At 38.9% G+C, this 22,454-nt stretch overlaps 1 protein-coding gene across 8 annotated transcripts in view; it reads left to right on the top strand.

Moving 5' to 3' along the window:
* Window positions 1-22,454, top strand: part of MOB3B (MOB kinase activator 3B) — a 68,646-nt gene that overhangs the window by 5,453 nt on the left and 40,739 nt on the right. For 3 of the 8 annotated variants that reach the window (XM_038124284.1, XM_038124280.1, XM_038124283.1), the window contains exon 2: window positions 6,928-7,103. The exons of 3 other annotated variants lie outside the window; for them this stretch is intronic. The gene's annotated coding sequence lies outside the window, so the exon portion shown is untranslated. The remainder of the gene's footprint in view (window positions 1-6,927; window positions 7,104-22,454) is intronic. 2 more of the 8 variants (XM_038124285.1, XM_038124282.1) reach the window with 1 other exon arrangement.

Here is a 22,454-nt window from a genome sequence, read left to right as displayed (position 1 = left end):
CAATGTTTCCACACTGTTCATGGATGAGCTCTTTTTAAGTTGAGGTGCTGTCATTACCTAACCAAAACATGCTGTGATTCAATGAAGAACTGATAGAATCCAGTTAGAATCCAGTAGGCTGTGCAAGGTTGTTACCAGTCACAGCTGCTGAAGCCTGTGCTGACTTTTGGCTTTTTAGAGACTGGAATCCGAGTGCAGAACAGAGCAAAGAAAGTAAAATATAAATATAGGTACATTGATACAACCTTACATCATCTTGCCTGATACATTATGCATAGGGAAACCTCAAGCTCATGGCCTTCAGTTTGTCAGCTTCCTTGAGTTTGGTATCCAAAATTGGTTTACCTTAATTGCCCACAGTAACCACACATAGAAAGCAGCAAATGAAGAAAAAAAAAGTCAGAATTAAGTGTACTTGAACATATTTTGCAGATATCAAACATCACTTCAGTGTCAACATAGTTGCAAAATGTTTAAATTAATAAAACAGAGACTGACTAATGAAGTTGAGAATGTTACGTTATCTATGTCCCAAACTGCTCTTATGTTCCGCATACAACCAGATAAGAACTGACATCTTCTATTGGTGATTGAAAGCAGAATTATATTCAGGAGTCTGAAGCCCATTCTTTCCTCCCTGTCCCTGTAAAGCAGGAGCATGGGAGAGGGGAGGGGGTGGGCCTGATCTCCCTAGCCCAGTGTCTGATTGGGATGCCTAAAATAAGGCAGTTGTAAATACCCTGTTGTTGCATTCCTGGAATAAGGAATTATACCAATCCATTACAATAGCTGCATGCAGAATCAGTTTTCCTCCCCTCTTCCCCCTCCCCTCCCCCCCCCCCCCCCCCCCCCCCCCAAAGTGGGAAGGGATTTTTAGATATATATTTCATTTGAATAAAGGAAAGGAAGGCAACACAAGTTACAATCCAGCCCTTAAACTTCTTAGCATCTTGGCAAAATCTTGAGGTTCAGTCCACAGGTAATGGTAACAGTACATTAATTTTTTTTTTTTGTCTAAACAATCCCTTTTTCTTTACCAGTTCCAGAAGTGATGGATATATTTTAACTCTTCTTCTTACATTCAAGTTTGACACATTCAATTTATGATAAAAATATAGGAGAAATGAGATATGCTTGAAGACATATGAAATCTGAGGTGGAAAAAATCCATGTTAGAGGTCATCCAGTTCAATGTATAGGGAGTGATACAGAGACCATAGGGTATTCAAGGTGTCTTCGGTAACAGTTAATCCAATGAAGATGATAATTTGGAGTACTGCTTGATTCTGCCTGAATGAAGGAAATAAAGATGGAAAAGGAATGGAAGAAATTTGTTAATATGTGTTCATACAGTAGTTCTTTTCAGATTAGTTTTGTCTGCTTATGAACTTAAAGCACATTAAATGCATACATATTTCACATAGTGTTGTGAATCAACCTGTCCTGAAAATCTGTGCTGTAGTTATTCAATATGCTGTATAGAAATCTATATATATATAAATCTGTATATATATATATATATATATATATATATATATATATAAACATTTATAGTTAATATATATATATATTTCACATATGTATATTTCATATCTATAAATATATCTCTGTAGGCTATGGAGATAATTATACTTGCAAAATATAGATCAAAGCTGGTAATTGACTTTTCTTGTTTAGGAGGACTACCTGTCATTATTTGAGTTTAAAGATGTCTTGGTCATATTAAATTCTCATCTGTTTTGTAAAATAAGATCTTCATAATGCGTAAGACTAAAGGAAGGTCTGTCTTCCTTATGCATGTCTGCATCTTGTACTTTTTTCCTGAGTTAGTGAAGTACTGCAAATATAAAATCTAAGCAGTAATGTATGTACATTTTTCAGGTTGTAAAACAACTGTTATTTTATGTGGAAAGACTACAAAGCCTTTTTTTAAGCAGTGCAAAGAGACAATACAAGAGCAATATCCACTCGTATTTTTAAAGACCTTCTACAGAAGCAATGATACTAAATGCCCTTTCATTTGAGTGCTCTACATGTTTAACTTAGAGCACTGAATGTTTTTTGGAAACAAATCCCAGCTGTCAATTTGAAAATTATTAAAATGTGGATATGAGAAACATATCAAGATGGGGGAAATTACTGTATTATTAAAAAGAAAAAAAAGCATAGAAGATTTTACCTCTTTATGTCGTTTTTTTTTTCAAAAGACTGTCAAAAATTATATGACATGTTCTCAGTTCCATTCGAACTGCTTCCCAGGAACAATGGCTGTATTGCTTATCTTTTAAGAAATTGGTGATTCTTTGAAAGTACTTTTTTATGCTATATGTTGAGCTTTTTAGGATCCATGTTTGAAAACTGTTTCTTGCTTTTGATTGTTCTTCTGGCAAACATGTCTTCAGTTCTTCAATTTGATGATGAATTCCATTTTGGAAGTTCTCAATCTTGCTTGTATTCCAAAAATCAACAGGAAGATTTTTGCTAAATAGTTGGAAGATGTGTTGAAGCAACTCATAGATGATCCTTATGATGTTCTTCTGTGTGACCTTGGTAATCTCTATAGGGAATCTGAAATCAGTTGTTTCGCTGAGACATTGCTGAGGAAAATAACCACCCATTTTCCACAGAAGGTTCATGATATGGTAGTTCATTTTGTTTCCTTGGAAAAGACAAACTGAACGTGAGATTTGGATGTACAGTGCCATTATCATGCAAATTTGCAGTAAACTTCTCTGAACCATAGTGGTCATGCTGATGAAGCAGTCAACACTATTTTCCTTTCCTTTTTGCAGATCCGTAAGCTTGCAGTTTCTCAGTTGTCTTGTCTTGCTCACATGCTTCTCTTTCACATCTCTGAATTTATTTCATCTGTATGACATGCTGGGTATTACTCACCGTGTGGGAGTTGCTCTTTGTAATAACTATGGTCCTGCCAAGGTTTACTGTTTATTTCAGTTTCACACAGTTGCAGAGGTTTTGCTCATTTCTGCTGTGTTTAATTGAAAAGTGAGTAAATCAGTCAATCTAGTGATTCAGAGAATATTGGTAGATTAGCAGGTCAGAATGTGGTAAGAGCATTTCATCTTTTTACATTCTTACTAGAATTGGCAGTCCTGCTTGAAAAATTTTACTTTTATGCTTAAGCTGGCAATTAAGTTGGCAAAGACAGTAGAAGATAATCACATCCCTGGCTAACAGATATGCAACCAAAGCAAGATGTAATTTTATTGATTAAAGAAAAAATTCCTTTTTAGTAGAATAAATTGTTTTGTTTGGGCAATGGCTTAAATTTTATTAGCAAAATAACCTTGTTGTTGACACAAGCATTGACTCACTAGGGGCATATGTTGCTATGACTATGTTGGCACTAAAGAAGTATATACAACTCTTAAGACAGATGCCTTTTTCTCCAAAATCTCTGATAGTTCACTGTTCAGAGAGCTTTGTTCTACTCCATCACTTGATGAATCAGCCTCAATTTCTAGATCCATTAAGGAATAGATCTAAAAAAGGGGAATTTCTTATGTTTCAGAGTGAGAAAACTCTTGTTCTGAAGACTCCTCCCATTGCCTCAAAGTGGGTTCTTTCACCTGGTGTGTGAGAGAGTCTGGCTCTGTTTATCCACTGAAATGCAACAGAAAGCATCTTTTAAATCCAAACCAGTTACATCAGTATTTGTCCACAGTTATTTGGTTTATTGCTCTTAAATCCTGTTCCTTCTGACTCTCTTGTTCCTCTGGGGTCTGGGTCATTAGTAAACAGATTTAAGCCTTCTGTGCCTTACCTTGTGAGATATATAGAGCTTTCTGACTCAAGCATTTAACTTGCAGAATAACTCTCAACCTAGAAAAGATAGCAACATTCTGGCATATAGAAACACATGAGTCAGTTTAATGTCTCCAATTGGCCACTCTGTGAGTTGCAGGAATGGCCATAAAGCTGCCCCAAAAATCAGTGCTGTAACTTTACTTAGCCCTTACAGATAGTTTTCACTGAATATGTGTCTGCTATTAATAAAAAAATCTTTTTTTTTCTGATTTTACTGGGACTAGAGGGTCTCCTGGGGATTCCTTGATATGTTCCCCTGATCCCCTCATTCATTGTAAAAAAATTCTCCAGCATCATAATGTTTCCATGTTTTCAATGACCCTTACTGCCTACAAATATCACATTGATTCAGGCCAGAAGAGTGTGTGTGTGTGTTTTTGCAGGGGAAGTAGAGGCCTTTCAGGCCCCAAGCCCCTTGCTTATCGTGTTTCTTTCACCTTTGTAATGCCAGTCTCTTTTCTTTCCACAGTAACATGGTAATCAATGTAGCCTAAAAATGACTTCAGTTAGGGTAACCTAACTGTTAGGTTAACAGTTTCCAAAAGCTGATACTTTACTTCAAGATTCTCTCAGTACATACCAACAGATCACTTCCAAATCAACAATTATGAAATATAACAAAGGACATGTATAAAAACTGGCAGATCCCTGCTGCTTGTTTTAAAGTTGCCTGTATCACTGGTTGATTATTTCCCTGAGTCTGGCCAGCAACAGGACTAAAATCCATACTTCCCATATGTTCTTTATTTTGATCCATATTCTCTTCATCCATCCCCACCCCTATATTATGTGGTGTGAATAGGAGGGAACTAACATTCACACATCTTCTGCCTCATCCCCCCTGTAACACATGATCTTTGCCTTAGTACATGACATCTCCTTAGCATATCTCCTCCCAATGTACACTTTTTCTGAATACCTGGGTCTCTATACAATGTCATAAAAGCCTCAGCATAAATCAAAACTTATCCCATTTACCAAGTCAGCAACAAAACACCAACTCCAAAATAAAACCACAAAAATCCATTTTCCCCATTCTCCAATTTATGAGGTGTCCACTACTGCTTACAATATGTATTCATTTTATCTTTAGTCATTGGATCTTCCCCAGCTTACTCCAGGTTTTCAAAATGAAACCCCAAGAGCTACAGGGTAGAATTGTTTGACTAGTTTGCCAATATTCAATTGCCTAATTTCTTTATCCTTAGGTCCAGACCTTTGATACAAATATTTTTTTACTCTCTGCTCCAACTCCTTGTTGTCAGAGAAAGGAAAAGCACTCTCCTCCATCACACAGTTTTGTGTGCAACAATTTTAATGCCTAGGCATTTATTTATTTATTTCCCAGTTCTGTTCTCCTGTTATTATTTACACACTGCTCTGACCTTGTGTCAGCAAAGATATTGGGACACCTCCTCTCTTTCACACACTAATTATGTTGTGTACAGTGACAGTCGCTGTTCCAAATCTTCCTCACCCAATTTACACAGAGCTTGAAGTTTTCAACTACCAATCCCAGTGGTCAGCCCAGGACTGGTCACACTGATCAGTTACAACAACATGAAATTTGATTCTCACCAGTCTAGAAATTCACACCACTTTTGCCCTTGTTCAAATACCTCTGGAGTGTTACACCTTTGAGTTGCTCACTGCCTCGATGCTGGAGAGGATTTGATGGAGTCTCCAATCAAACTGTTGCAAATCCTGTTTGATCTGATTCTCTTTTGCTCGTGGCAGCAAGGTGATCCAGACAAGGCAAGGCTTTATATCTCCCATTTGGATCACCAAGATTGTTGTCCCAAAATGGGTTCTTTCACCTGTTAATGCAAGAGGCTGATCCACGCACAGAGCTGAGGTGGTTGATTTATTTACAGTTCTGCACAGAAAGAGGTGCTGGGTGATGAACCACAAAGCCAGCACACAGACTATCAAAACTTTTTACTGTTTCTACATTTTAGCAAGGCAAATGAATAATGTTAATTTGTTACAAGTTACACAATTCTGTTATTAATTAGTATTCTGTTTTCTCTTGATTAAATCATTCTCGTGCTTCTTTTGCTAATTAGTCTGCTTGCTCAGTCTTTCTCTTCCTTGAGTTAGTGTGTTTCTTGAGTCCATGGTCATTATTTTCCCTTGCCAGAATTATCCTTTACCCAGTTGAAGTGTTGGCTTTTTTACTTCCTTATCTTGGGAGTTCTGCCAAATGACCTTGTGGCCTATAAATTCTGCATTCTTTGTGTCTACTCTCAGTGGTGCATCATTCTCCCCTGGCTCTTCTAACCTCTTGCTAGGTCTGTGATCATTGAAGCATGACAAGCCCTAAACCTTAACGACTATTTTTTAAGAAAGTAATTAATCTTTCTAATAGCTGGACATCACTCTCATGAAAACAAGCTCTCAAGGAGACTGAATTCACTTGTGTTGGTAGCAAAATGTCCCATCTTCAGGACTTCTCCAGCTGGTGTAAGGTTGACATTTTTCTCCCAGGGTTTGGCTGATGTACTTCTCTGACTACCAGGTCTTTGGGCCAGATTGTAGTAGGACTGTAGGTAGGCACCACTGGATGAATTGTGCATGTAGGAATCAATCTGAGCCTTTGATAATGATACTTCTAAGAAAGTGCCACCTAAGTACTGTGGCTTGAAATTGAAGTGCTTGGTTGGTTCCTGAATATGCATTAATGAAGTGCCATGTTTCTATGTATCACTGACTTCCTCTAGTGCAGTGCCACCTTTTGAACTGGTTCCGATAATCACAATATAGGAAGTCACAAGTGGTTGAAAAGGAAGACTGAGTTGAACATTAAGATAAGCAAAAATTACAAAGTATTTAGCAGGCAGATTTGCTTTTCTTCTGGTGGGAATCTTTATGGATTGCTAATTCTAAAAGCGAACCAAAGTGATTTACCTTTATGTTATTCAGTCTGCATAATTACAGGAATATTTGAAAAAGAATATGGAAAATGTATAAGCTCAGAAATATTTGATGTCCTGATTTTGTCTGGAATGGGGTTCATTTTTTCCTAATTGCATGCTGGGTTTTAGATTCAGCAGGAGGAGAGTGCTGATGAAACATTAATGATTTGGCTGTTGCCATTAGGACTGCTGTTTCCTGTGCTCTGCCAATGAACAAGTGCACAAGAAGTTGGAAGGGAGCCCAGCCAAGACAGCTGACCTGAACTGGCCGAAAGGATATTCCACACCATAGAACATCATGCCCAGTAAATAAACTGGGGGGAGTTGTACAGGAGCTGCAGATCTGTCACTGGCCAGTAGGTGATGAGCAATTGTATTGTGCATCACTTATCTTTTTTGGGTTTTATTCCTCTTTATCACTGTTTTTGTGGTTGTTGCTGTTTTTTGTTGTGATGATGATAATGATGATATCACATTTTGTGTCATTTATTAAACTGTTCTTATTTAAACCTATCTGTTTTACTTTTCTTTCAGATTTTCCTTCCCACTGGGGAAGGGGGAGGAGTGAGTGAGTGAGTGGCTGTGTGGTTCTTGGTCACCAGCTGGGGTTAAACCATGACAGATGCAAGCAGTGAAGGAATTCCGCAATGATCTTGAGATTAGAAAGTATTTTGTCAAAGGAAAAATAAATCCTATTGATGCTTGGGAGGACCTATTATAGTCTGACAGAGTGAAAGATTGCTATGGATAAGCAGTTTCTTTTAGCAAACCAGTCAATGACTTCAGCAGTTACACAGTAGTATCCTAGTAATATAGGAACTCTCCCAGAAGTATTCTTGTTTTGCTTTTGCTGATGCAAAGCTGTAGTTAGATTCTGGTATTGTCACAAATTATCTACACACAGAGGTCTTCAGAAAAGTTAGTTTATGAATGAAATTTGTGGTAGGGATGTCTTTGTGTTTGAAAGACTGAACAGAGAATCAGGAGGGCTATGGTAGATTTAGCACATTGATTTGCCACAGATGTCTTTTTAATTTTAATTTTGTGTACATGTGTATGGATCTTTTGCACTAAATGGAACATTGATTTAAATCAAGTAAGGACCAGTCCTTTCATCTACTAAAGTAACATGAGAAACAGTTTAATGCTGAATGACAAAGTGGATCTGATTAACTTTTCATTGGTTGTATTCTGTTTATACACTGTCATCCCTCTTTTCCTTCCATTGTCATTTCATAGGAAACCCATGAAATATTTGATTATTGTGGGAAAAAAAAAAATCCAAGTCGAGATTAAGCAGTATGGAGTGATTTTAAGTGACGAAGGACACTTTGTAAGAACCTTGAGGTCAGGATAGACCTGTTGGCTTTGTGCAGCTTATCTAAGGATGAGTCAGGACAATTGCTTCACAGAGTAGCTGAGTTGTGTCTGCCTAATATTATGCCTAACCCCCCTAATTTGGGGACATCTGAGGACCCACATGGAGATTACCATCTTCTTAATCAGAACTCTTCTTTGTTGAAAACAGAGGAGGGAGATAGACACATTCTACCTTGTAGTGCAAACCAGCCACTCTGTGACCAAACACCTCACACTGGCCATTTCCTTATCTCTTCCTGTAAATAAGGAAATACTTTTCCTGTGGGAATGAGAAGAGTGGGCTTGAGTGAGTAAGTCAGAAACTATGCATCTGTGCTTTAATTTCAGTGCTTCAGGATTTTGCATTTCATTGTGTTCTTGCCTCCTAAACACATCTCTGAAGTCTGGTGGATGAACAAAGAGTTGCTGAAAAAACATTTTTTTGTCTAGTGAGATAGAATATGGTTGTTTGGTTTGGGTTTTTTGGTTGCTTCTTTTGTTTCTCTCAACAACAACAACAGTGATAATAATTTTAAAATTCTCTCTGTCGCAGATTTTGTATGTTTGTAACAAATGTGAGCATCAAAATGTCTAGTAGTTTTGCTCCCATAGTCTATTATGTTTCAGTGAAGGCTAAAGAACTTTTGGACTGAGCATCCCATTTTGCACCAAAGCAGATGATGATATGAACATTTTATGGCTCAGGTGGGAGGTGAAAAACCGAGGATAAAGCTGAAGGTCTAGTACAAAGGACTAGGTGTCAGCTGAATGGAACTGAGATCCCAGATCTGAATTCACCTAAATGAATTTGTCTAGGTTCAAAGTTGCTTAGTTTTCCTGTATTTTAACTACATCTTTCTTCACAAAGTAGATTACCCATTACTACATGTCTCGGGACACAGTTACACAGTTACACAGTTTTACTCAGGCTCTTTGGCAAGATTGTCTAATGAAGGCATTATGAAGAATGCTGAAAAAAGCAGAAAAAAAAAAAAAGGCTGAGGCTTGAAAATCAGTTTTAATTTTGGGCAGCCCTAAATTCTGAGAGACATGCTACTTTAGCTTCCATATTGTCTTTGTTTCCCTCAGCATTGCCCTCTTTTCTCACTTAAGAAGTAGTAGTGATAAACTGTTAGTTTATGTGATAAAAACTTGCCTGTGCTCCACAAGGTAGTGTAGAGAAACATTGACAGGTGTGGAGGAGCCTTAGGAACCCTTTCTGCAGCTGCTCCCACCCAGCCCTATCACTGGATCTTATCTCCTCAAACACAGAGGACCACAAGGAACAGTGGCAGGCAAAGAACCAATGTAAGGATTCTAAGGAAAGGCCCTTTCCAGCATTGTACTGGGGCAGCCTCATCCCCATGGCTTGGGAGAGAAATGCATCAATGAGTCAGTCCTGCAGCACCTTACAGAATTCCTGGTTTTGCTGCCTGGAGATAGAGGACACATTGCAGCATACAGAGGAAGACAGTTTCAGGGTTACACAGGACTTATTATGGGATGCTTAGAGGAGAAACTGAAGGCAGGAAAAGGAATAGAATTGGGTTGTTTGGGAAGGAAAAAGCATGTGAAAATAGAGGGAGGAAAAGGACTGGTCATGTTTAAACAGCAGCTGGTCAAAACTCTTCTCTGTTATGACCTGAGAGCATTATGCCCTCCCAGTAAACTCCATTTCTAAATATTTTCCTGGGTGAGGGACTGTTTGACTTTCCAAAGGAATTTCCATCTGGCTGCATTGTCTGACTCTTTGGGTTAGATTTTTGTGACTAATTTTCTCATCTGCTTGCAATCAATTGTAATAAACAGTTAGACTAACATTATTATTCATCCGTCTGTAAGAAGGTCATCTTGGCAGCTAGTGAAGGAGCGGTTATGAAAACACTACCCCAGAAACAGGAGATACAAAGTTCCTAATGCTTTTTCACCTGTATGACTTAATGCTAGTCTAGTTAAAGTTGAGGTGTCATGTGGTAAAATAAGAAACCAAAATGCCAGATTAGATTTGCTTGGTTTTCCTGCTGAACAGTGTTTTTGTTTCTGGGAAGTGTGTGTACATCACTCTATTTTTCCCCTGGAAAACCTTTAGGCCTGAATCACAGAGTCCAATAAACATAATAAGGAAAGCTCTTCTGACTTGTTTGCCTCCAACTGCAGAGGAAATATTTCACACTGAATGTATTTTAAGAGATCTCCATCAGCCAAATTACTCCTGGGAGCAAGCCTCTAACAGGCCATGAATGATCCCAAGCTTAAGGTGAATTTTATGGCACACAGCCAAATTGATGCAATGGTTAACTACTACCCAAAGAGCTGATCCTTTTTCTCTCCTGTTTGGCCTTAATACTGTTTCAGCTTGGAAAAATAGTGTGACTGGAAAGCTACTCGCCTTTCCTTTCGCTGGGCAGGAATGATGGTGACGAGAACAATCTAGAGGAGCATAGCCAGTAGGGTGAAGGAATGGATTCTGTCCCTCTTCTCTGTTCTACCTTGGTGAGACCCCACCTGGGGCACTGCATCCACCTCTGGAGGCCTCAACACAAGAAAGATGTAGACTTGTTGAAGCAAGTTAGGAGAAGAGCCGCTAAATTGATCAGAGGGCTGGAGCACCTTTCTTATGAACACAAGCAGAGAAAGTTGGGGCTGTTCAGTCTAGAGTGGAGAAGGCTCCAGGGAGACCTTATAACACCTTCCAGTCCCGAGAGGGGCCTTATAAGAAGGCTGGAGAGGGGCTTTGCACAAAAACATGTGGTGATAGGAAAAGGGGGAGTGACCTTAAGTTAAACGACGGCCAGTTTAGGCTAGATATTAGGAAAAAACTCTTTACTGTGAAGGTAGCCCAGGTTGCCCAGAGGGGTTGCGGACTCCCCATCCATAGAGATGTTCAAGACCAGGCTGAATGGGGCTCTGATGATCTAGTGGAAGGTTTCCTGTCCACAGCATGAGGATTGGAACTGAATGGTCTGTAAGGTCCCTTCCAATCCAAGCTATTCTATGATTCTGTGTCCTGAGTGATGAGGTTTTTCCTTTGTTGGTCAGTAGGCTTGTTTTCCTCCTCATTCAGCAGCTAATTTTGTGTGCTCTGGAGGACTGAGTTTATTTTGAGGGGTTTTTTTGAGGTTTGAATGGCTCTTTCAAACATCATTGAAGGAGGATGGTGGTTTGTAAGGTTATTAATAGCAAGACAGACACTTTGGACTGTGTAAAGTCTTGTTTCCAAGAAATCAGTTTAAAAAATGTAATAGAGAGATAATTTAAAAATTTCCCTTAAAAAGTTGTCAAGAAGTTAGTAATGTTCATAGAGAACTAAGCAAGTCTAAGCAACTATTGCCAAGTGTCATGGCTGTGGATTTTTGTGAAAAACTGTAAAATAAGGGGGGAAGCAAGAATGTTTACATTGGCTTGGTTTGAAAACAGGCATATAACCATGCCAAATTCTGCTTATTTATTGGGTTTTTTAGTTGTTGTTTTGCTTGTTTGGGGCTTTTGTGTTTGGTTGTTTTTTCCTCCTTGTGTACCCATCTCATTGTGTCATTTGCATCTTTGTCCTGCCCCTCCCTCAAATGTTAGTGTTTCAGATTAACTTTGTTTCCCCTCGGGAGCTGGTCACATATGAAAATGGACATTACCAGCAAGTCTAAAAGCCTGCCTTGCTAATGATCTTGGCTAAAAGATGCTAAATGGTTGCAGGAACACTTCGTTCTGTGGTTGATATATTTAATGCTAAGTAACAAAGTTGTTCTGAAGGCTCTCATAAACCTTGCCAAGAATGTGTGACCAGAGAGGTTCCTATAACAGGATGGATTCTATGTTAGGAATAGTTCATGTAGCCCCATGAAAATATGACTGTATCTGTTCTCCTGTGTTCAGAGAAGTGCCTACAGTACCATACTCACAGAATATACAGTACAGTACTCACAGAATCACAGAATGGTAAGGCTGGAAGGGATCAGAGTGGGTCCCACATCTGGTCCAACTTCCTCTTCACACTCAGCTGAAACAGTTCAGATTTCCTGCTTGAAGACCCTCAGTGAATCCAGTGATACTCAGTTCATTTGCTGTGTAGATTGTGACTCCAGAGTGAAAACTACTGGTACTGTCTTGTCAGCAACTTAGAATTTTGCAGAAGTCTGTCTGTGGAAGAACTTGAACAGAACCTAAAACTTAGGTGGGTTCCTAAGCCCTGTCTTTGTCTTTGCTGAGTAAGCAGTTGGACTGTATGGGAGTACATCACTTTTGGAATTGGTGAATTGGCATGAGTCTTTTAATTCTGTGGCGTTAGTAACTGGTCATTCTGTGACATTAGAAACTGGTCATCTGCACCCATATTTATTTTTAAATTGCTTAGCCACACACGACAGGCAATTGAAGATGGTTGCATATGAAGATCAATGTTTTGGGCAGCTTCAGAACACAGGAACTTTTGGTGTGCTGAAGCCATGAACCAGTTCACTCTAATGTTATTTCAAAGTCTATTGGAAGGACAGCTTTAAAACCCTTGATGAATAAAGAATGTATGTGTAGAAGATGTCAAGTTTGTGCTATCCATTTTTCTGGCATCCTAAAGTTCAGATATTTCATTTCCACTGTGAATTTATTAGATCCAAAGGACTCCATTATCCAGTGGAAATTGGGATATATGTTGTGTTGAGCAGGTTCAAGCTGAGTTAACAGAGGGGCCAAATCTCTTTAAAGAATGTATTTGGAGTACAGCTTTATGAACAGATGACAACTCCAAATGAGGCAACCGTGTTTTCCTTCCATGATCTCTATTGGCTTGGTGTGGAGCCTTGGATAAATGGCTTGCTCTCGTATTTCTTGCTTCCATCTGTTGTTCCCAAAGCACTCGAGGAGACAAATTTTTTGCATGAGACAGTGGTTTTGATAAGAATTTTGTGGTTATATCTTACAGAAAAGAGAGCAGTCATTTAAAAACCTGATCTTTCACTATTAAAATAAAGTAGCTTTCATAATCTGATTTATTTTGTTTATTGTACTGATAAAGCTACCAAACACAACTTAATTATATTAATTACCTTTATGGAATTATAAAGAAGGAACATTTCTCTGCGATTGTATATCTCATTTTGCTTGCAGGTGTAATTTCTTAACCTCTTCATTTTTATAGTGCTATGCATTAGTAATGTACTGGTTTCTGCAGGTCATCAAATGTGGCAGATTGCAGGGGCATGTGCTTCTATTGGGATGCATGGAATGAGACAATCCAGAAGTGTAACATATAGTATGTAAGATATTGCTAGCATTCCACTGTAATCCCTGAACAAAATCTTGAATTCACATTACCTTTAAGAGATCTTGTCTTGCAATGAAAGTACGTAGGTTGAAAAGCCTTCTGCTGAAGCATTTTGTCCCTGAGAATGGAGGAAATGTAGAGGATATGCTGCTAAAAAACAGAATCACAGAGTATTCTGAATTGGAAGGGATACACAAGGATTGTCAAAGTTAACTCCTGGCTGTTATCTGTAGGGTACAACACAGGTTAATATGATTTAACTTCCTTAGTGCTCTTTAGGTTTTTTTACTTGCAAAATCCTTTGCAAGTAAAGGGATTTTGCATTCCTTCCTGACTACATATCTACATATCTATATATCTACATATCTACATATCTACATATCTTCTACATATCTAAGCAGCTTCTGAAGGTCTGAAGGTACAAAACTAACTTTCTTCTGTTTGCTTCAGGCAGTCTTAAGTTCTGGTGTGTGCTGCTTTACAAAATACAATCACCCAAATGCAATACCTGAGTCACATTATTTTTTTAGGCAGAATTGCAAATTATTAATAATCAATCTTTTAGCGGTACAACTGGAGCACAAACTGCAAGATGCCTGTGTAACCCAGCTCTCCCACTCAACCAAATAGGTTTCCTGCAGAGTCTCCAGAGTCTTCAAAGTTCTCAAGGTCTTTCCATTGAGACAGACTGCAGAATCCGTATGGCACGAGGCGTCAGAGTCTGTTGTGATAACCTCAGTAACTAATAACCTCCTTTCAATGTACTATACTCTGCATCATACTGTAAAATAACATGGTAACAAAACAGAACTTAGCCAATTAGTAAAGGCCTGAGAGAGATCTGTGGATCACCATTGCAGCTTCTGTTTCCCAAATTCTGTCCTACTCATGTTCTTATCTAGGAACCTAGTTAGGATTAAAAGATGGTTTCATGGGTTGGCCCTGGCCAGTTGACAGATACCCACCAAAGCCACTCACTCACTCCCTTCTGCAGCTGGACAAAGGAGAGAAAATTTTACAAAGGGTTCCTGAGTTAAGGACCAGGAGAGAGATCACTCATCAAATAATGTCACATGCAAAACAGGTTCAACCTAAGAGATATGCATTGAATTTATCACTAAGAAAATCAGAACAGGATAATGAGGAGTAAAATGAGCCCTTAACAACACCTTCCCCCCACTCCTCCCTCTTTCCAGCTCTATTTCTTACCCTGGTGGTGCAAGGAGACAGGGAATGCGTGGTGTATGGTCAGTTCACCACCCGAGGCTGCTCCTACTGCTCAGGGAGAGGAGTCATTCTCCTGCTCCACCCTGGGATGTCTCCCATGGGACACAGTTCTCCGTGAATTTTTCTGATGCAGCTCCATCTCATTAGCAACAGCTCCCTGTGACCTGCTGCACATGAATCCCTCCCTTGGGCACCAGCCCCCCTCAAACTGCTGCAGCATGGGTCACTCTTCCATGGGTGCAGTCCTCCAAGGACAGGCTGCTCCAGCCTGGGGGCAGGGCCACTCTCTCCACAGGTCTCCCAAAGGATCACAGCTTCCTCTTAGGTATCCACCTTCTCCAGCATGGGGCTCCTCCATGGGCTGCAGGTGGATCTCTGCATCCCCCATGGACCCTCATGGGCTGCAGGGGCACAGCTGCTTCACCATGGGCTGCATCATGGCCTCCAGGGGAATCTCAGCTACAGTGCCTGGAGTACATCCTGCCTTTCCTTCACTCACCCTGCTTTCTACAGCAGTGTTCCTCTCACATGTTCTCACTTGGCTCTTCTCTGGTCACAATTACAACTGCACAACCTCTTTCTTTTTGTTTTTCTTTCTTCTTAAATATGTTAACACAGAGGCATTGCCACTATTTCTAATATGTCCAGCCTTGGCCAGAGGCACATCTGTCTTTGGAGCCACCAGGAACTGGCTCTGTAAGACATGGAAGAAGTGTCCAGCATCTTCTCACAAAAGCCGCTCCACAATCCCTCCCTTTCCTTCCCCCCTGCCTTTTCCAGAACCAAGCCATGGAAATCCAATACAGATGGTCATAACTCAATGTCTTCTAGGACAAAATAAGGTAGGTATAAGAATTTACACCACAGTAGAAAGCTTCACACCATAATAGGGAGTAAATATGATTTATTCGATAAATAATTTAACTTTGAGAGTCTGAATTCAACTGGTTAGAGCCTTTTAATTTAATGCATACTGCCTCATGGCAATATATTCAATACAGTGAAAATAAAATAAGGTGACTGATAGCCTGTAATGGCACAAATGGAGGCCACATAAGATCATTTCAAGCTGCCAATTGCCTTGGTTCTAACTGTAATCCCCTGTATTTTACCACTATCCAATGCCTTTTCCAAGAAGAAATACTCCAGGTTTATGTACTTTGCAATGACAATAACCCTCATAGCTTACATGAAGAAAGCTTTAGCTGTTGCCATATTCTAGTCGTGACAGTGGCTGCTGCACTTGGTCCTGCTGTACTACTGTATTTATTTGTGCTAGAGCTGCGAATGTTGTACATTATTCAAGCATTGATTAGCCTGAACATACTGCTGGACCAGTGTGCTCCAAAGGGCCAGAAGGCTTCCAGGGTTTTCATGCTTTGAGGAGCAAAAACATTGAGAACTGGGCTGGCTGGGCTGGTAACCAGAAAGCCAATCCATTTTTATGTCTTGGAGGCACAGTGATGAAGCACCAGTGCTGGCTATGTCATTAGGCTTGGTTGATCAGGCTGTATTCACTGTGGAATTGTCTATCTGGCTGGTAATGTTGTCCCTTCAAATCACACAGTCAAAATTTTTTCAGTCCTATGCCTTTCCAGAATTTTCTCCGTTTTAGACCATGCCAGTCCAGAGGCATAGTTGTCTTCCTTTCTTTCTTCATGAATGGTTTCCTGCTGAATTAACATACTGATAGATAATTGAGAGTTCCTGGGGTTGCTTGTTAGGGACTTTGTTCATGCATTTATTTGTTGTAGTATGTGTGATTGTTTATTATGCTGTGCAATTTGACATACAGTCCAGAAAAGGGGAGTTGCTGAGTTATTTTTTGTAATCATTGTATTTCTAAGGCAGGGCCATTAGCTGTTCATGATATAGACTTGTTCTCAGCAATGCAGTAAACTAAACTGATGCTACATTGTTGTGTTGTTCATATGGCTCTTTCATTTGTAAATTGTGGGATTTAATTATGTACTAATGATTGTTTTTATACAGCTGTAGTAATACTATTAGGCATTTGTCCTAAATTCACCACAAACTCACTGTTTTTCATTATCAAAGCTAATTTTCTCTTTAGACAGGTCAGTCTAGTTTTATTAGTTAAACTAGAGGAAGGGACATGCAAAGGGACACACAGAATATGTTTAAACATCTCTCAGACTCTTGACTTCCAAGATTTATTTCAAAAGCACTTAATGAGAAGCACACAAGGAATCAGATCCCCTAAAATACATTTTTGCCATGATTTTTCAGACTGGAAGGCCAAATCTTTGTTTACCCTGCAGACTACGCTCTTACCTCTTACTTTCAGTAGAAAGAAGATGGTACAATTACCATTAGTGGACTGGTTTAGAATGGTATTATAAAAATAAGCAACTGTGAGAAATTCTGAAATGTTAAATCCTCATTGAGAAATCTTTCTTAAAGTGTCATAGTTAGGAAGACCTTAACATCCTATTGCATCTCATGGTTGACAGGTAAAGTATTTCCAGAGTTGTTTTTTCCCTTAAATAGAAATAGGTAACAGGGACTGTTACTACTTACATTCCACAGGCTCATCAAGTTTTCCTCTGCAACTAATGTTACACTGCTAGCAATTAATTTTTTCAGATCTGTAAACATGACAGAATGTGTTATGAGTATGATAGCAGAGAAGACTGATACTCAGTCTGCAAAAACAGACACAGAAAATTGATTTGAAAATTTGCCTAGTGTGGGAACATGTTTACCCACAAAAAGACATGTGCTTTACTTTAAGAAGGTGTTAACTGGGTCATAAGTTAACTCTTCACTAAACAGTTTTGTGCTCTTCTGTGCTTCTCTTTGCCTCTGTCTTGGGGGAAAAGAATTGCCTCAGTTCTTATTCTCCGCTTACAGCACTTACAGCTTAAATGAGAACTTGTCTTTATACTCAAAGTTTATTCCTAAAGATCTTCCTGTGTGCATGCTAGTGTTTCAATCAAATGTAGACAGTAGGATAATAGTAGAGATCATTTTAGTTTTCTGGGATACTGGGGCCTGGATTAGTGAGATTGTATTCCCCATAGATGTCTCCTTTCCTCAGTCCATTTCATTATACCTTCTCACAAAAAAAGAAGTGCAGTTGAACCAATTTACTTGTTTGGCTTGCTGCCTATGCTTTGGAATATGTTCCATCAAAATTTCATCTTTTGATACTCCTGTTAACAGTAGTACAGCAGTGCACCATCTGCACCCTAGACTAATTCATCTGATAATGTCTTAGAAACCAAAATATTATGAGGTCTTAAACAGACAAGAAGCATAAAGCTTGACATAATTGCATTTTTTCAGTGAAGCTGTTCTGTAACAACTGCCTGATGCTGGAATGAACCATGCAATTAATCTAACAGTTCTAATGACAAAGGGATGTGAGAGATCAGAAGAGAGCATATAAGGTTACCTCTTACCCTTTAGCAGCCGTATGTTGAAATCTCTTTTGTAAAAGGCACAGTTCAGGCATGGAGTGTGCAGTTTCACAGTCTAGGTACACTATTGCTGCCACAGAGCAGAAATATGAGTCAGTTTATCCAAAGACTACTGTCAACAGACACTAAAATTTTATGTGTCCAACCTACCACAGATGACATCTGTTCTGTGGAGTTTTTCAGGGTATTGTGTCACTTGGCTTTAGGGGTGTTGGATGGGTACCTGTGTTAAGGTTTATGTTCTACTTCCATGGATGGGTCTCCTGAAAAACTGGAGATTACATCAAATATACAAGCTTTAAATTAAATCTATAGAACTGGATAGTACCTACCATATCTCTGTGGGACAGAACAGCTACATGCTATATCTGCATGACTCTGTAGACAGAATCTGCTTTGCTAAATTACCTTGGAATTATATGGTTTGCATGGGGCCTACACATTTCCAGAAGCACCCTTACTTTACATTTTTATTATATTCACAAGACTATCAGTATGTTTGTTATAAAGTAAATCTCATTTAACCCATTAGATAGGTTTAGATGGACTTCTGAAAATTATTTTTGTTGAAATATAGACTTGACCGTTTTACCTGCTGCAAGACTTATTTGTCTGCTTCTGTTCAATACAGTGATTGAAATACATTTGAATCTGAATGTATGCTTGCATTGCAAGTTAAGTCTTTATTTTTCAATATCTAGGACATAACAAGTTTTGTCTGTGGTTTTTCCTGCTATTTTTTTTCAGTAAGTAGTGGAAAATACAGTGCCAGTGTCCATGTTTGTTTTATAATAAAGAAGTTGGAGCTGAAAGAAATAGAAGAATGATGATGCTTAGCAGAATTTGGAAAATCCTGATTTTCTGGCAATAGTAGATTTTCCATTGCAATAATAACTGGTATATTCAGTATTTGAAGTATTTTATCATGTTCCTTTATAGTGACCATGTTCTCTAAATACGTGTGTCACTTATACCACACTCTTCATGTCAGTTTAAGCAGGTGTATTAAAAATGAATAACAGACTGAGTAGTGGTTTTTATCTTGCATTCCCATGTGTGCCACGTCAGTATGGCTCTGATGTAAAATGGAGCTAATGTCCTTTTATTTTAGAGCAAGCATGTGAAGAGTTGCGTGATAGGTTCTGGTCTTACAGGCAGTCTAACTTGTAGTATGTTGTCCTGTTGTAAAAACAGGAAGTCCACAAGAAGAATAATCCTCTAATTGCATGTACTCCCATATACCTGTAATAATTTAATAACTGAACCTGTCTGAACATGATTATGTAAAGGGCAGCACATGGAGGTAGTTTACACTATCTTTGTATATATGCCTGATGGTTTTCTACGGTTGAACCTAGGGTTATAAACGTAATGGAGACAAAATGGCATGTGGCCAACAGCCTTTGCTTTAGTGTCTGCCTGCTGCCTGTCATTCTTCTGAACTGCCATTTAGCTGACACTTAAACCAAAGCCTGATGCAGTGTCTGGGTGAGTGAAGGAGAGAAGAAAGAAAAAAAAAGTGTTAAGACATGGAAGAGGGTGTTTTGAAATTAAGAAAGGAATAGAAGGTATAGAAGTTCCCCACAAAGAACAATGTAGGAAAGCATTTCAGAATTTGGCCTGATCTTACAGCATCAGTGAGGTGTGTGTTTTCTGCATGTGAAGCAGTGTGTTTATTTGTTACCATCCAATTGGCTATAATCATGACAACTGCAGATGCACCTCCCTGTTTTGCACCTTGGTACTCAGGTGTTATTTGTGGCTCCTAAAGAAATACCCATCATTGAAGTTTCCAGTCTTGCTGACAGTTATGATCTCCAAGACAGTGACAGTGGCTCAAAAACCCTCTTGCTTAGAAACTTGGTTTTGTGGCTCACTATCCAGGATTCTCACTCATTTTTCTAAAGAAAATTTGGACTTTAGTTCCTTCTGTACTAGGATGGGGATTCAGTCTTGTCAGTTAGTCACCTGGGTGGCATTCTTTTCAGAGAGCAGATGTGTTATTATTTGGGAGTATTCTTGGGATCTGTGGTGATTGCTGCCTCAAAAATCCTGATGGTATCTGCCTCTCTAATAGCACATCTTGTGTGTGATACAGCTGGGTATACTCAAATAATTTGGGACTGGATCAAAACCATAAACATATGGAATGCTTGAGTGGCAAAAGATGTAATTGAAGTGGGGTAAAGAATAGCAAGGTAGCAATGCAATTTCCTAACCATTTATTATGTAGCAATTATAATGATGAAAACATCCTAGGGGAAGTAGGTCTAATGTTGTTTTGGCTTTGTGCCAATTCAGGAATAAATTACAAGTCCTAAAATCTGTGTGAATTTAATCAGTATCCTCAGTGTTGTTAAAGGTTCCACCAAATTCTAGTGGATAATAAAATGTTAGAATAAATATAATACAGCTATGTAACAGAAGTGCTAAATAGATAAAAAGATCTAGCACCATTATTTTTATGTATGGAAGAATGTGTGTTTCTGGCAGGAAGCAGTAGAGGAAAGGAGATAAAACAACCTGGGTATGAGGACATTCAAAAATACAACAAATACTCTTGTTTCTGTCATGATGTTGAGAGGGCATGGCATCTAGGCAATTGTCTGGATGAATGGGTGAAAAACCTATTGCCAATCCAAGTGCTTCCCATTTGGAAGAATGCACAGAAGTGAGGAGAAGACTGCAGTAGGATAGAAACCTCAGGCACTAATCAAGCAATAAGTGAAATTTTGGAAATATTCTTTGTTGTCGCTTTCCTACAGTTAAATACAATTATATTGAATGTATGAATTGTTATTTTTGTATGGTTCTTCAAATTATCTGCTAAGGTTTTATTTTGAAGCTCTCCTGGCTTTTCTTTTAACTCAGTGTTTCACCAGTGGAGTATCAACTCATAATAAAGTGCCATATATTCAGATTCTCAAATTGGGGACAACCTGTTAAAAGAATAAGATAGAAGACTCAGACTGAGTGCATGTAGTTCAGACAGTACAAGGCTGTTTACCCCAATGACTTCTCCACCATTTTGGTGGCTTTTCCTGCTTATCTCACATGTTTTCTCTCTTCAGTGATTTTGTGGCTTTTGGACTTTTCTGAGTTGGGGATTTTGTTTGGTTGTTTGAGGGGGGAGAGTGGAGAGGCAATGTCTTTGGCAGGTGATTTTCTTTGTCAGTTTAGTTTTGGTGTTTTTTTGTTGGTTTTAGTGGTGGTGCTTTGGGGTTTGGGTTTCTTTTTTGCTATGATTACTTTGAACCAACCTCTGCTTCTGATGTTTGATGTTGTGTGATGTTTAAATGTCATGTGAGTGTGCCAGTCTTACAAAATCTTACTTTGAGAGAATAGGAATCTTACCGGTGAATTGGTTATATGCGTAGTTTAGAGATATACTGAAGTTGCTGGGAATTCCTCCACTGCTGTAATCACAGAAACCATCTTTTGTTTTGGATGTGCCTTTGATAAGACAGCCTGTCCTGCAGTATATTTTCCCAGCATCTACACTGTCTTAGAAAGTGCCAAGATTTTGATGCTTTTAACACTTTCCACTAAAATTCTTCTATGAAGTCATGGGATGAGATATGATGGAAAGTGGTCTTAAGGTTTCAAGGGGTCCTGAATAAACATCACTACAGAACCCCCAGTGACCTTTTAATTAGAGCAGCAAATTAAAGTTTTTAATGGTGTACTCTGATTGAGATCTGAGACAAATACCTTCCTGTTGAGTCACAGCATGTGCTGCACAAAAATGTGCAAGTAGAAACAAGAAGCTACCAGGCTTTCCTTTTTCTTGATCAGAAATTATGGGGGACATAGTGTGAAACATGCTGCTTAAGTGCATTCTGTAGGAGGAAGCTTAGCCACCTGACAAGTCCTGCATTCAAACTGTGCCATCTTTACAATCAATTTTTAATAAAAATCAGCAATTAACTTTTGTTTAGAGCTAAACTGGGCACTGCCAGGCTGTGGGGAACCAGTGTACTGCAATGCAGATGGCACCTTCCAGAGCTTACCATCTGTAGTTTCCCTGTGTGCTGGCAGCTGTGGCCACACAGTCAACAAGGAGCACTCATTTATTTTGCTTCAGAGTAAACTGCTTGCAATGGTCATAGGAGAAAGAACTCAACCCTTCTGGCTGGTTATGTTTGAATGCTGTGTGAATAATGAGTTTTGTTCCTTTTTTTTTTTTTTTTTTTTTTTTTTTTTTTTTTTTTTAAGTATTGGATATTTATTGGCCACAGCTGTGGGCAACTTGGTTTGAAAAGCAAGAACCTTAACTGGCAGTGAAGGTAGTTTTCCTCCATTTATACCTTTTAAGAGTTTGGTGCTAGAGCTCTGTTACAGTAAATTTTTTGTGTACATGGTTAGAAGGAGAGCTTGTACTGTGTGAGATTTGATCTGACAACAAATTATAAAGAGTAATAAAATACT

Source organism: Motacilla alba, chromosome Z, assembly GCF_015832195.1.
Source record: "Motacilla alba alba isolate MOTALB_02 chromosome Z, Motacilla_alba_V1.0_pri, whole genome shotgun sequence".
Lineage (NCBI taxonomy): Eukaryota > Metazoa > Chordata > Aves > Passeriformes > Motacillidae > Motacilla > Motacilla alba.
The sequence above is the reverse complement of the archived record's forward strand: the minus strand, read 5'-3'. Positions and strand labels throughout refer to the sequence as shown.